General features: G+C 38.2%; 1 pseudogene; it reads right to left on the minus strand.

Annotated features, from left to right (window-relative positions):
• LOC107748918 (IQ and AAA domain-containing protein 1-like) overlaps positions 1-13,053 on the minus strand; it is a 64,055-nt pseudogene that overhangs the window by 44,528 nt on the left and 6,474 nt on the right.

Raw genomic sequence — 13,053 nt, forward strand, 5'->3', positions numbered from 1 at the left:
GATTTTTACGATTTTTAACTAGTCAACTTGAAAATGTAACTACAACATGATTCAAGTAACTTTTTCTTTAATAACCCTCTAGTTAAAGAAATTTATATTTTAAGTGCACCACACATGGAGTTGTCAACATGATGTAAATGTTAAGCAAATTACTTGTCAACGTTAAATATTTTTGCAAAAAAGATGCATGAACTACAACTACATATTCTACAAACTTGTCTTATACATATTATATGTTCAGAAATAATACAAGGAAAATGCTTTAAAAAATCTCAAAAGTCAAGGTAATTCAAATTCAAAATCACTGCAGGTATAACACCAGTAGACTATTTACTATTAACTAGGCTATAAATGTTCTGTAAAAACAATGAACAGCAGCTTTCAGCCTGTCACCATGATGCAAACATGAAATTTCAGACATACACTAGTAGTTCTTTACAGGTTTTTATTAGATTGCGTTGCTTTTCCACAGTTTTTTCCTATGTTTTTGCAAAAAAGATGCATGAACTACAACTACATATTCTACAAACTTGTCTTATACATATTATATGTTCAGAAATAATACAAGGAAAATGCTTTAAAAAATCTCAAAAGTCAAGGTAATTCAAATTCAAAATCACTGCAGGTATAACACCAGTAGACTATTTACTATTAACTAGGCTATAAATGTTCTGTAAAAACAATGAACAGCAGCTTTCAGCCTGTCACCATGATGCAAACACGAAATTTCAGACATACACTAGTAGTTCTTTACAGGTTTTTATTTGATTGCGCTGTTTTTCCACTGTTTTTTCTATGTAAACATAGACACGTTTGACTGTTGCGTTCTCGTCTATTGCAGCATCTCATGCATGAAATGGCATTCTAAAAACGCGGCGCTCAAGTTAAAAGAAGTTGAACTCCCATCTTCCTGCATTTTTTCCTATTCCACTGCCTGTGTCGCATCTTTGTCAACACAAAAGCGCATTCTGTGTGAACGGCACCTTCTGGTCCTTCACAGAGCGCGTCACACGTGAGCGGTTAATCACGTGTGCCGAAATGCGGTTGGATCATTTTCTATTTACTGTTAACATTGGCATATTGTCAAAGTGTCTAATTCTAACCTTTAGTAATATTTCTATTCAGAATCATGATTCCTCGATTTCTAAAAAATTAAATCGTGGCAAAACATTAAAAATCATGATTCCTCGATTTCTAAAAAATAAAATCGTGGCAAAACATTAAATTCGAATTAATTGATAAAATCGGAATAAATCACCCAGCCCTACTCTCAGGCAACAGAATCTGTTGTAGGAGTAGAAGAGAAATAAATCTAACAATCTGTAGCCTAGAGATGGTTGATAATGGGCCGGACCACAGCTAAAATGGAATTGGTGTGTAATGTACAATGCAGTTTGTTGATAGAAGTTCTCTAATCACTGAACACAGGCAACAGAGCAGGATGTTGTCATAGCAATCTATCCTGGAAATGCTAGACTGATATGTTTAGAATGTGTTTTTGCAGACCGCTGTTTCACCTACTCCCTACTGACACAAACATTCAGACATGCACAGAAACGTTCAATGGTTTCGAAAGATCTGAGATCTAGCTCTCTACACTGTCTTCATGGATCATTTAAACACAGAAGTGCAATCCAGTCTTCTCATTTCCTGTTGAGAGACCTTAAACCTCTAGACTAACAGGAAGTAGTGTCTCAGTCATTAACATGCTTGTCTTGTCAAGAGGTTTCAGGGGTGACTTGATTGATTTGCTGTTCTACAGGCAATGCTGAGGTTGAATTATGGCTTCTAAACATACATTCTCTTCACACATTGCAGAATAAGACTCAAGTGAAGCATCAGGTCAGACAGGACATAGAATGTGGTAAAGCCATTTGTGTGAATTAGAAGAAAGAAATTTATTTTACTGTTAAATGGGTCCTATTATGTTCGTTTACAAAGTCTTGATTTTGTTTTGGGGCTGTACTCGAACAGGCTCTCATACTAGGTTGTTCGAAAAACACATTATTTTTCACATATTTTACATTACAACACCTCTCTCCCCAGTCTGGCATGAACGGCTCGCATAGTTCCTGTATCAAATGAAGGCCCGCCTTCTGAAATACGAAATGTGCTGTGATTGGTTAGCTGGGCCAGTGTGTGCTGTGATTGGCTTCATTGTACTCCATAATTTTTTTGAATTTGAAGTTAAAAACTGATGTTCAATAATATCCTTCTGTCGTCCCCTTGCTTCCTTTAGTTGATAGTTAAGCTCTCTTTGTATGATCTTCAGCCCCGCATAATCTTTGTTCTTAAACGCAACCTTTTTCCTGTTTATACAATTCTTAAGTTCTTTCGTTATATATGGTTTGTTGTTAGGATATATTGTAACATTCTTTTTAGTGAGTACACTGTCCACACAAAAATTTATATAGTCAGTATGAGTTACTGTATAATTTATGGTGGAAATCTGCATTGTAACAAGACAATAGATGTATTTATAAAGTAAAACATTGCTTTTTGTTAGTAAAAAACATAGATCACACAAGATATTTTTATTGTTGTTTACGATAAATTATAATGTAACTACTTACTTGCAAAAAGCAATTTGAACAATGTTTTACTGTATGTATTTTACTTTATAAGTACATGTATTGTCTTGTTACAATTTAGATTTCCACCACAAATTATAAAGTAATTCATACTTTTACTTCCAAAATGTTTTTTTTTTCTAAAATTTACTTCTTCTTTTTTTTTTTACGAAAACATACAACTGAAATCTAAACCAAAACATAAAACCCAACCCCTTACTCAAGCCTAAACCTAATTATGAATAAAACCTGAAAGCTTGAACAAAAAGTACAATATCATATGATTTTCCATCTAATACAAATTATTTTTGTCACAAGAATTTGTTGGCTACAATTTTTGTTGTTAAGTCAATGTTTATAGCAGTTCTAGTGTTATGTGTATTACCTTGATGGTATTTTGTCTTTGGGTGTGTGACATTGTACACCATCTACATGAGTACCAGCTGTGTATTGGGTTTATGAAAAGGTCACTACAGTATGATGAACGTTGATGTATCATGTGCTGTTGTTTTAACATCTGTACTATTGGTTATATATTTTGGCGGTTATAAAGATTTTAGTACTTCAAGTATGCTAGTTTACCCCTTCTAGTAGTTTTTCCTTTCTCACGCTCAGTTAACACTGTCAATTAATATTCTAAATGGTTATGAATTGTAAAATATACAAGCATCTGTTTCATGTCTGTGGTTTTCTGTGTTGATTTTCCTTTGACCTAGTTTCCCTTATTGTCTTGATCATGTTATTCAGTTCACCTGTGTCCCATTAATTAAGTTATTAATCCCTCTCTTGCTTTTGTATTTATACTCCCTGATCTGTTGAGTCCTTTGCCGTTATTGTTTTGCTGGTTGCTATGTTTTGTGTTGTGCTACCCCTTGCTCCTGGATTCCTTGTGTTTATTCTGTGGATTTATTATTAAAAGACTGTTTCTTTGACTACCCCTTCATCGTGCGCTTGAATCAGCACAGCACCGTAACAGAATAACCGGTATAAGAAGTAAGTTTTGCTGCGTTTCCCTTTTTTTTTATTCCGTCCCCTGTCATGGATAACCCTGCTGTTGATTAATTATTCATATTTCCCATGAGCTGATTCGTTACACTGCTGTCAATCTCATTTGATTGGAGAAAGAGGGTCGCTCCCTCTAAGACCACATGAGGGACTTCTTTAGATCTTGCCTACCTAACACATTACCCGGACAGCTGCCTATGCATGTTTTATTACGTGGGACTGAACACCGCCACAAAGGTTAAGCTGTCCGGGAAAGGTCCCAGAGGGAGCTTCGCAAGCTCATTTGATTGGAGAAAGAGGGTCGCTCCCTCGAAGACCACATGAGGGACTTCTTTAGATCTTGCCTACCTAACACATTACCCGGACAGCTGCCTATGCATGTTTTATTACGTGGGACTGAACACCGCCACAAAGGTTAAGCTGTCCGGGAAAGGTCCCAGAGGGAGCTTCGCCACTTTCATGAAGTGGGTGCTGGAGAATAATGGATCACAATTCACTGTCTGCCCCACTGAGGAGAACATCTGCAGCCCCACCCCCGAACCAGAGACCAGCCAGCCATCATCCCGCTGCACGGAGCAATCGCCTGAGCCCACCGCAGATGGAGAGCCTGAGCCTGCCGCGACATGAGAGCCAGCGTGAGAACCACCGACAGAGCCGATCATTGCCTTAGAGCCTGAGCCTCAAGACCCGTCTGACAAGGTGCGTGAGCCGGTAACTTTGCCCATCCCTGAGGGAGTACTATTGGAGATCAAGGGCTTGGAGGGAAGCCCCGCCCACACTCACTGAGGGTGAGCTGAAACTGGCCTCTGGGAAATATTATGAGAAACTTATGGACATTTGTAAGGAGGACTTAATTGATTGGTTTTGTCCTCTCCTGCCTCCTCTCCTAATGCCAGCCTGTTCCTCAGCCCTGTCTCCGCTGGTTCTTGTCAGTCCCTCAACTCACCCTCAGTCAGCGCCATCCGGGCATTCTGATCTGCCTCGGGCCTTCAGTCTCCAGCTCCGCCTAGGCATGAGGATCCTGCATGAGTCTCTGCCTCTAGTCTTCAAGCCCTGGACTCCACCTCTGTCCTCCGACCCATCGGCTCTGCCTTGGCTATTATCAAAAGTATTGGAGAAAGCTGTTTTAAATCAGTTATCACCTTACTTAATTGAAAATAATATATATATATATCCTTTTCAGTCTGGTTTTAGATCTAAGCATAGCACTGAATTGGCCTTGTTAAGAGTGGTAAACGACTTGTTATTATTTGTGGATTCTGGAAATTGTACTGCTGGATATAAGTGCGGCGTTCGATACAGTAGATCACTGTATTCTTTTAAACAGGTTAAAAACTTTGCTATTTGTGATTCGGCCTTAGATTGATTTGAATCCTATTTTAATGTGAGGTGTTTTTTCTGTGGAGATAGGTCAGTCTTATTCATCACCTGCCTCTGTTACTGGTGGGGTGCCGCAGGGCTCCATCTTGGGCCCGATTTTGTTTGTTTTATACACTGAACAAAATTATAAACGCAACACTTTTGTTTTTGCCCCCATTTGTCATGAGCTGAACTCAAAGATCTAAGACTTTTTTATGTACACAAAAGGCCTATTTCTCTCAAATATTGTTCACAAATCTGTCTAAATCTGTGTTAGTGAGCACTTCTCCTTTGCCGAGATAATCCATCAACCTCACAGGTGTGGCTGGGTCAAAGTCCTTATCCGACTTGCTTGCTTGTGTAAACAACATCAAAAGCAGGATATGTGATAATTTTCTTCAGTTAAATGAGAACAAGACTGAAGTCATTCTATTTGGCTCCCCCCATTTGGTTAATGGCATGTCCTCTAGTTTAGGACCTTTGCAAGCAAATATCCGTACTCATGTAAAGAACCTGTTTGTTGTTTTTGATTCAGAGTTAAAATTCGACAAGCAAATAAACTCTGTTGTTAGAGCTAGTTTTAGCCTGCTTCTTAATGAGGAAGAAAAAGATGGAGCATATCACCCCTATTTTAGCACATTTACATTGGCTACCAGTTAAATTTAGAATTGAGTACAATGTTTTAAGTTTTGTGTTTGAAGCCTTGCATGGTCTGGCTCCAGTCTACATCTCAGACCTTATTTGTCCATACTCACCCCGGAGATCTCTTAGATCATCCTCTGATAATCTATTAACCGTCCCATTGTCTCATTTGAAATCTAAAGGTGATAGAGCCTTTTATGTATTAGCCCCTAAGCTGTGGAATTCGTTACCTCAATCTGTTAGGTTATCATCTTCTTTATCTGCATTTAAATCATCATTGAAAAAGTATCTCTTTTTTCAGGCCTATTTATAATTGTTGGATATGTTGGTTTTACTGAGTTAAATTCTTATTCCTGATTTTTATTTGGTTTTATGGGTTAAGCTGTTGACTTAAATTTTAAACTTTGTATTTTTATCATTATCGATGTTCTCCTAAAAAACAAGATGGTGCCAGTGCACACGGCTTGCCGTCTCTCTGTCTCTTGTTTGTCTCAGTTTGGTGTACCTGTGGTACCTGTTCGTCTGACATCTGTGCTGTTCGCTTTATGCATGATTTTGCACTGGTTCCATGCAGTCTCAGTGCTCACCTACAATCGCCAAGCTTTGCTTAATATCAAAAGTTATATGGGAGTTTACTGTGGATTGTGCCCCGTTCTGCATTCTCATTCTCAATCCATTGTATTGTGTTACTGTGAAGCACCTTGGTTAGCATAAATGTTGTTTAAAGGTGCTATATAAATAAAAAAGACCTTGACCATGGCCCCTTGCTCCCTCGTCTACACTGTGGCCCATCATCCCACTGGCTCAACCGGGTTCCCTCGTCCCTTCGGCTCCACCTTGGTCAGTCATCGACCATCCGTCCCCTCGGGACTCCACTCCTCCGGCTTCGCCTCGTCACTCCGTCCCTTTGGCTCTGTCAGGCTCCTCCGGCTCTGTCTTCGTCCTCAGTTGCTCCGGCTCCGCCGTGGTCTTCCGGGTCCCTGTCTCTGCCTCACTCGCATGAGCCATCAGCTCCGCCTTGGCCCTCTGGACCTCGGGTGTCATCCTGGCTCTCCGTCTGCTCAGCTCCACCTGGGTCTCCACCTTCAGCGGCTCCGTGTCCATCACTCATCCCCAGGGTGTTATCTGCCAAGTCTACACCATGGCTCCTCCCTCCCTCGACTCAACCCTGGGGCCTCATCCTGGCTGGTCTCTGAACCAACACCTGGCTCCTCCTTCTTCTGGCTTCCCCTTGGCTCCTCCCACCCTCCACTCCCCCATGGACTCATTTGGACTCTTTTAGTTTCTGCCTCTTTCCTGCTCCACGTCCCCCTCCATAACCCCCGCCCTCTCTCCTCTGTTGAACCTTATGCGGCACGAGGACACACCTTCCCAGAGGGGGCGAACTGTTACATATTTGTGGTTTTGTGTTGATTTTTCTTTGACCTATTTTCCCTTGTTGTCTTGATTTTATGTTATTCGGTTCAACTGTGTCCCATTAATTAAGTCATTAATTGCTTTTGTATTTATACTCCCTGTTCTGTTCAGTCTTTTGCTGGTTATTGTTTCGCTGTTTGCTATGTGTTGTGCTACCCCCTGCTCCTGTTTTCCTTGTTTATTGTCTGTGGATTTATTATTAAAAGTTGTGCGCTTGAATCAGCACAGCACCGTATCAGCAACTAAATGCCTCCTTTAATTCCTGAAACACTATATTTTTACAGTGAATGTCTAGCAACTACAACTGCTAGTTCTTTACCGTAAATTTATTAGTACTATTTTATAGTGTACACTTGTTTGGAGAGAACTGGATGAACAACTATCACTTCACAAACAAATGTAGTTAGATATATGGCCTGTGAAAACTGTCCTTGCCATGAAACCAAGGCAACAGGGGAGGTGACAGATGACTGCTGTTGATTATAGCACAAGGAGGAGCTGGACTTCAATGTGACGACAAGAGACTGCTTTAATGAGAGGGCAAGAAAACTTATCTGTACTCACAAAAGAAGGGGGAAGGAGAAAGACGTAGAGAAAGAAGAGGAAAAAGGTTCCATGTGGGGTGGTCTTGAACTGAGAATCTGGCATTGCCCTGTCATTATTGGTAACTTAGACGTATTCCAGACACATCTCATGTCACAGTTGTGATGAAAGCTTACTCTCTCATTGACCTCACACAAACACTGTTGACGTTGTTGAGAATTAGTCATGTGGTCAGGGAAAAGCTGCATTAATTTCCGATGACAGATTCAGAGACTGCACCCTTTCACCGTCATCTCCCGCTTACCTTTGTACAGTTTGGCTCCCTCGACTACTGCAGGAAGGAAGTTACTGGGAGTCATCTTCCATCCTTTCTCTTCTTCCTGCAAAACAGCCAGTCTGTATTAAGATGGGTCCTTCACAAGTACAGCATCACTGCTTTCTTGTATATAAACCTTACATGGTAGACAAGGAAAGTTCTCTGAGATAATTTAAGGCAAGTTATGGATAAATCAGAGTGACTGAGATTCCACATGAGTGATCAAAGCTCTTCCCAGGGCGATGTTCTTGCACACTGCTCTGGTGTGGGTCACCCTCAGCACTGGCATTTTAATGATGTGAATACACAGCGGGGGCTGAACACGATGCTGCAAGCATGATTTACGGCGCCTCCTGTTTTCCTTTCTCTCAACTAGGGGTCGCACATTAAAAGTAAATCAACGTCCTCACATACTCACGCGAATGTTTGGCTTGCGTGTCACAAGCACACACTCAGACATCAGTGTGTGTCTGCTCAGGAGCAGAGCATTTTCAGAAGGAATAAGCCAAATGGAGGCTGTATATTTTATGGGCTGTCTTTCTTTAAACACATTTCTCCATTTGCAGCTAATGACTCCCAAACGAGACACAAATCCATCTGAAAATATGAAAGGCTTTTAAGTGCCTAGGAGCAGTGATTTATGAGTATTCATGTGGCATTAGACAGAACATCCAAATGAAAAAAAAAAAATAATAATTCCCAATATTTTTTAAATTGTAAAATATACAAAAATAAATTGCAAATATATATTTTCAAAATTTGTTACTTTTATGTTCTTGTATATTTTTGGCCATTTTATATATTTTCAATATACGTGTATTTATACTATCCAAAGTATATTAAACAAAAAATTGTTTTAAGATAAGACATGTTCTTGCATTTTGAAGAACTTATTTTTTGTCATTTTAAGCAAAATACATATTACTTATATAATATTACTTATATAAAATATATGTCCTTTAGCCATGGCCGTATGGTAAACAGTGGTGGAAATACAGTAAATATTTACTAATCACAGATTTAAAAACATTCTTTGTAAAACTATGTATTGGTTCTACCTTCTTTTTTTTTCTTTAACAAGGAGCCTTTGAGTTGCATGAAAAAAAAAGTTATTCTGTACCTAAAAAAGGACAGTATCAAGCAATATCCTTTTGAAATTAAATAATATTTATTAGCAGAAGTTTGATGGATAGTCTCTGGATGGATGTAATAGACTGATAGGATTAATAACCTGTTCTGGTGTCTTCTGAGCAAATATAGATGCAGATCCTCCATCCTCAGGACTTGGGAAGTCAGGGAACTTCCCTGTGGCATCTCTGAAACACAAAATAGCAATAATGTAATTTACTATTTAATTTTAAAATGCCTTATATTACATTTATTATATTTGTGTTTACATTTTGAACTTAAATAAGGTGATATCCTAGAATGTTTTTAAACAGTTGAAATGTACAGTGGTGTAGTCCAGATTAAAGAGGACAAATATAAAATTTACAGAACCTACAGAAACACCATTACTCATAAGCTTTTTTGGTTCAAATTTCCCTCCCAACGTTTTTAAGATTTATCTCGCAAAACAAAAAATATATGGGAAGAACTCTGTGTGAGAAACACAGTTTTCCTTAAAGATTTTTTAAAGATGAGGTAACAGACTTCATGTCTGTGTGAACATATAGATAAACACAGCAGATCGCGTGAACAAAGGCAAATCAATCATATTTTGAACTGTGAACTTCACGCATGGGGAGGATACATTAGCCAGGTCCAGCGCTGACTCTCAGGGGAGCTGGGGCAGGTTTAGAATAACAGGGTAAAAGTGTCAGTCAGAGCCCAGCCTGAGTTCTCCGCTCTAGCTAACTTAATCAGTAGCACATAGCTAAAACTCACTTCCAATATGGTAGCACATGCTAAAAGCTGTACTACTGTAATGCAGAGGATTGAATTTCACCTAAATCTGCTCACTAGAAGAATAAAATAAAATAAAATAGATTCATTTAATTTAGAATAAACCAAACATACTTATTCAACAACTTCAATGAAGGGACTGTACAACAAAACTGCTGATTTCTCTCTCAGCTACCTCAGTGTAGAGTGCATTAGTGCCCACCCAGTTTTTCAGTGATGTCGGTATTTTTCCATTTTTCCCATCCAGATTTTAATGTCATGAACCAAGCCAACTAGCTAAGGTGAATCAGAACAGAAGACTGTGTACTTAGCAGCTTTAGGAAGGGAAGGAACTACAATCCTATGAAGAATAACATAATCAAAATAAAACAATGGAAAAATATAGAACTATTAATTCTGAGCAACCTTGACATTTCTTTATAGGTTATCATTAAAAAAAAAATCCCTATGGAGAATCCCTCCGGAGTTTTTACTTCCGGAACCCGACTGTATGTTAGCAGGATTAAAATTGTAATAATGGTGAAGTGTTTATATGTTTTAAAGCATATGTATGGCTGGCTGTTCAAATACTCCACCTTTCACTCTTCCACTTCATCAGCACATGGAAACCACGCCAACATACTTCACCTTGCAGGTCCTGACCTGGTATCCCATACATCCCTTATACAACCAGCAGGGGCCCAGCAAGGTCACTGGAAGGGGCCAGAGAAAGGGGCCACTAAATGGAGACAAAGCTACTGAACTCCCCCCCACAACATTGTGTTGTCCAACTGAGATGACTTATGACTGTTGTCTCCACATTAATGGGCAGCAGCATGCAGTGGCAGGCCGTAAATCAGGCTGGAATGCACTAATCAGCCCAGTCTCACTCTACACCGTGCACACTTGAAAATAGCACATGCATTAGCTAAGCATAAACAGCCCTGGGTTAAAGTGACCATCGCCTTGACTGCTTACATTCCAGCTTCTGCACAAAAGAAAGAGACGAAGGGCCAGGAATGTACTTTACAATTAGAGTGAAATCATGGATTGAGTGGACGGAGATGCAAGGAAAAGCTCTTGTGAGTGTGGAAGCAAATTAGCAGATTAGCAAAAGGAGACATTGGCTAAGGGGAAGTCTAAAAGGTAGAAGATTACACAGAGGTGATTAGTTCCAGAGATTCTGAGAAAGTAATTGACGGAATGCTGAGGAAATGGAAAGTGGAAAACTATTATTGAAATTTTGCCACAATTTGCCGCAGTTACTTATACCTCCTTATAAGAGTGTCCACGATAAAGAAAAAAATCTTTTAAAACTCTAGTTTAAAACATATGTGCCAAGTTCTTATAAATGTAATCTTTTATCCATATTGGTTTTATATGGTTTTATATGGTTTTGAAAAACTTGAATAATACCATATTCACAAAAGGTTTCAATTTAATGACTCCAAAAATGTAATGTGGTGTAACCATCAAGTAAACCGTATCAACAGATTTTAATTATAGATAAAAAATACATGTGAGCAAACACATTTTAATCATTATTTTAAAAATGTTTTTTAAATATATATTTTTCAAGATAAAAAAAGTATTTTTTTAAGTCACATAAGTCATAAGTCACACTCATTGTACTCTATAACACTCCATAAGGCCATGTGATTTTTTTTTTAAGACTTGACCTTGACATATAGTCACTATGACCTTGACTCACTGTGTAATAATGTTCGACCATATGGCTTTGTTGGTTGCTAGTACACATGACTTTTATTTTGTGGAAAAATGTTTATATTACTATGCAGTAAAGCATTTTTTGTTAAGTATCTTTTTTTATTATAAGAAATAATAAAGATTATGCCGAACTACTACTAACAAGGGTTTCTTTTCAAAACATTTCAAACAATTTTTTTCTTCCTATCAGGACAGTTTTATCATCCTGACATTTTATTGTCTTACATTGACTATCATGTAATGTGGTGTAACCATCAAGTAAACCGTATCAACAGATTTTCATTACAGATAAAAAATACATGTGAGCAAACACATTTTAATCATTATTTTAAAAATGTTTTTTAAATATATATTTTTCAAGATAAAAAAAGTATTTTTTTAAGTCACATAAGTCATAAGTCACACTCATTGTACTCTATAACACTCCATAAGGCCATGTGATTTTTTTTTAAGACTTGACCTTGACATATAGTCACTATGACCTTGACTCACTGTAATAATGTTCGACCATATGGCTTTGTTGGTTGCTAGTACACATGACTTTTATTTTGTGGAAAAATGTTTATATTACTATGCAGTAAAGCATTTTTTGTTAAGTATCTTTTTTTATTATAAGAAATAATAAAGATTATGCCGAACTACTACTAACAAGGGTTTCTTTTCAAAACATTTCAAACAATTTTTTTCTTCCTATCAGGACAGTTTTATCATCCTGACATTTTATTGTCTTACATTGACTATCGAAATTATTTGAATACATTCTCATCAGAAAAAGTATGAATTGCATAATTTATTTATTCCTGAATACAAATTAATATATAGGACCAAAAAATAAATAAATAGTTTGGTGTTAAATAGGTGTTTGACCCACCTATACTTTTTTTTTTTACTAAAATGTAACCCTACCCAAAAAACTGTATCAATGATTTTTGTGTATGGCTTACCGACACTCAATAAACCATTGGCGTATTTGTTCTTGCAGGCTCTCTTTAATATCAGGTCCATCGACAGACCGCACTGACTCTTTTATGTTGACCAGTGCCTTCTGGTACCTCCTGCACACAATGCCACCTGCTTTCCACCTGCTGGGCATGCAGTTGGGCAGGTCTGGGTGTCGTTTGCTGGGCTGGTATCTGGAAAAAGGGCACCAGGAGACAAGAGATAGAAAAACTAAAAACAAAAGGTACAAAAAAGTTCTGAATGTGGTTTGACTGAAAATAGCAGAAGATATGTACAAAACAACAGATTCATGAAAAGACTTGCTTTTCACAAACAGTAAACTGGCAGAGCATCCTGGTGTTTACCATTCCCACAAATATCATCTCCTCTAGACACTCCTTGTTGACCCTCCTCCTGTCTCGATGCCCCCGCCAAACCTAGAAGACGGAGTGAAAAACACATCATAATAGCAGGAAAGATGGAAAACTGAGGCAGAGGATACATACCAGAAATGATACTATCAGTCACGTTGAGATCAAGAACATTCTTCTGGTCTTGTGTTATCTGGTTAGAAACAATCTACCATCTTCTTGCTTTCACTGTGGACTTTTGGATGAGAGGAATGTACAGTATAATAGCAACCGAAATCCT

Source organism: Sinocyclocheilus rhinocerous, unplaced genomic scaffold (assembly GCF_001515625.1).
Source record: "Sinocyclocheilus rhinocerous isolate Xijiao unplaced genomic scaffold, SAMN03320098_v1.1 scaffold1371, whole genome shotgun sequence".
NCBI lineage: Eukaryota > Metazoa > Chordata > Actinopteri > Cypriniformes > Cyprinidae > Sinocyclocheilus > Sinocyclocheilus rhinocerous.